The sequence below is a fragment of the Chrysemys picta genome, unplaced genomic scaffold (assembly GCF_011386835.1).
Source record: "Chrysemys picta bellii isolate R12L10 unplaced genomic scaffold, ASM1138683v2 scaf1189, whole genome shotgun sequence".
Taxonomy (NCBI): domain Eukaryota; kingdom Metazoa; phylum Chordata; order Testudines; family Emydidae; genus Chrysemys; species Chrysemys picta.
The window spans coordinates 17,501-19,963 of NW_027053896.1; the positions used below are offsets into that span (position 1 = coordinate 17,501).

The following is a 2,463-nucleotide window of genomic DNA, read 5'->3' on the forward strand; positions in this document are numbered from 1 at the left end:
CGGCGGTACGAAACTGGAACCGGGCGCCACCTCGTGGTTCCCTCGGTCGGCCGAGACGGCGTGGGGCGACCCCTTCCGGACATCCGCGAGACGACCGGCCGTCAGGTCAACCCATTCGCTCCAAAGGGGTTGACCTGGTGGCCGAGAGGGGACTTTGAAAATTTTTCGGACTTGGAAAACTTTTTTTTTTTTTTTCCCCCCAGCCCGCTTCCTCCGGGTTGACCCGGTGGCCGAGCGTCTCGCCGTCCCCGGACGCGGCGAGGGACTGCCTCCCGGCCGTCAGGATCGGGCCCACGGAAGTCTGATTTTAAAAAAAATTGGCCGACGCCACCGCGGAGGGCTACCCGAGCACCCCGGGCCCCGGAGCCGGAAAAGGGAAAAAAAGGATCGGGCCCACTAGAGACATGGACCCGGCCGCCAAGCAGGCCGCCCTGGGCTGACCCTCCCCGGCCGCAGCGAGGGACTGCCTCCCGGCCGACAGGATCGGGCCCCTGGAAGTCTGGGGGTGGGGGGGGGAAATCGCCCCACGCCTCCGAGGAGGGCTGCCCGGGCGGGCCTGGCCCCGGAGCTCGAAAAAAAAAAAAGGATCGGGCCCACTAGAGACATGGACCAGGCCGCCCTGGGCTCACCCTCCCCGGCCGCAGCGAGGGACTGCCTCCCGGCCGACTGGATCGGGCCCCTGGAAGTCTGGAAAAAAGACTGGAACCTGACGCCTCCGAGGAGGGGGCGCCCAGGGAAGGAGGGAGATCCGGGTTGACCTGGTGACCGGACGGGAAAGAGGCCACCGGGCGTCCCCCCCCTTAAAACCTAGGGGTTGACCTGGTGGCCGGAAAGCGAACCGGCCAGCAGGTGAACCCTTTCGATTCCACGGGTTGACCTGGTGCCCGGGAAGCGAACCGGCCAGCAGGTGAACCCGTTCGATTCCACGGGTTGACCTGGTGCCCGGGAGGGGACTCTGAAAATTTTTCAGCCCTTTCGACTCGGGGTTGACCTGGTGGCCGAGAGGGGACTCGCACGGCAGGCAAGCCGCCCTGGGCTCACCCTCCCCGGCCGCAGCGAGGGACTGCCACCCGGCCGACTGGATCGGGCCCCTGGAAGTCTGGAAAAAAGAATGGAACCTGACGCCTCCGAGGAGGGGGCGCCCAGGGAAGGAGGGAGATCCGGGTTGACCTGGTGACCGGACGGGAAAGAGGCCACCTGGCGTCCCCCCCCCTTAAAACCTAGGGGTTGACCTGGTGGCCGGAAAGCGAACCGGCCAGCAGGTGAACCCTTTCGATTCCACGGGTTGACCTGGTGGCCGGAAAGCGAACCGGCCAGCAGGTGAACCCGTTCGATTCCACGGGTTGACCTGGTGCCCGGGAGGGGACTCTGAAAATTTTTCAGCCCTTTCGACTCGGGGTTGACCTGGTGGCCGAGAGGGGACTCGCACGGCAGGCAAGCCGCCCTGGGCTGACCCTCCCCGGCCGCAGCGAGGGACTGCCTCCCGGCCGACAGGATCGGGCCCCTGGAAGTCTGGGGGCGGGGGGAAATCGCCCCACGCCTCCGAGGAGGGCTGCCCGGGCGGGCCTGGCCCCGGAGCTCGAAAAAAAAAAAAAGGATCGGGCCCACTAGAGACATGGACCAGGCCGCCCTGGGCTCACCCTCCCCGGCCGCAGCGAGGGACTGCCTCCCGGCCGACTGGATCGGGCCCCTGGAAGTCTGGGGGGGGGGGGGGAATGGAACCTGACGCCTCCGAGGAGGGGACGCCCAGGGAAGGAGGGAGATCCGGGTTGACCTGGTGACCGGACGGGAAAGAGGCCACCGGGCGTGCCCCCGTTAAAACCCCTAGGGGTTGACCTGGTGGCCGGAAAGCAAACCGGCCAGCAGGTGAACCCTTTCGATTCCACGGGTTGACCTGGTGCCCGGGAAGCGAACCGGCCAGCAGGTGAACCCGTCCGATTCCACGGGTTGACCTGGTGCCCGGGAGGGGACTCTGAAAATTTTTCAGCCCTTTCGACTCGGGGTTGACCTGGTGGCCGAGAGGGGCCTCGCACGGCAGGCAAGCCGCCCTGGGCTCACCCTCCCCGGCCGCAGCGAGGGACTGCCCCTCCCCACCCCCCGGCTGACAGGATCGGGCGCACTGGAAGTCCGGGACAGTATTTTCCCCGACGCCGGGGAGGGCGGGCGGAGGGGCTCTGGCGGCCAGCCCGGGCCCCGGAGCTCGAAAAGGAAAAAAGGACCGGGCCCGCGAGAGACGGGGGCCCTGCCGCAGGGGGGGGGGGCAGTCCGACCGGGGCTCACCGTGCGGCAGGCCCGGGCGTCGGCAGGGGAAAGCGGGCGAGGAGGCGCGGGGCCGGGTGCCTACGGCCATACCGGACCGAACGCCCCCGATCCCGTCCGATCTCGGAAGGTAAACCGTCCCGGGCCTGGCTAGTACTTGGATGGGTGACCGCCTGGGAATCCCAGGTGCCGTAGGCAGCTTTT

At 67.8% G+C, this 2,463-nt stretch overlaps 1 non-coding gene across 1 annotated transcript; it reads left to right on the forward strand.

Moving 5' to 3' along the window:
* The first annotated feature begins 2,338 nt into the window (after window positions 1-2,338).
* On the forward strand, window positions 2,339-2,457 carry LOC135979734 (5S ribosomal RNA). The gene has a single exon (XR_010596982.1). It is a non-coding gene; the product is annotated as a 5S ribosomal RNA (ribosomal RNA).
* Window positions 2,458-2,463: the final 6 nt, after the last annotated feature.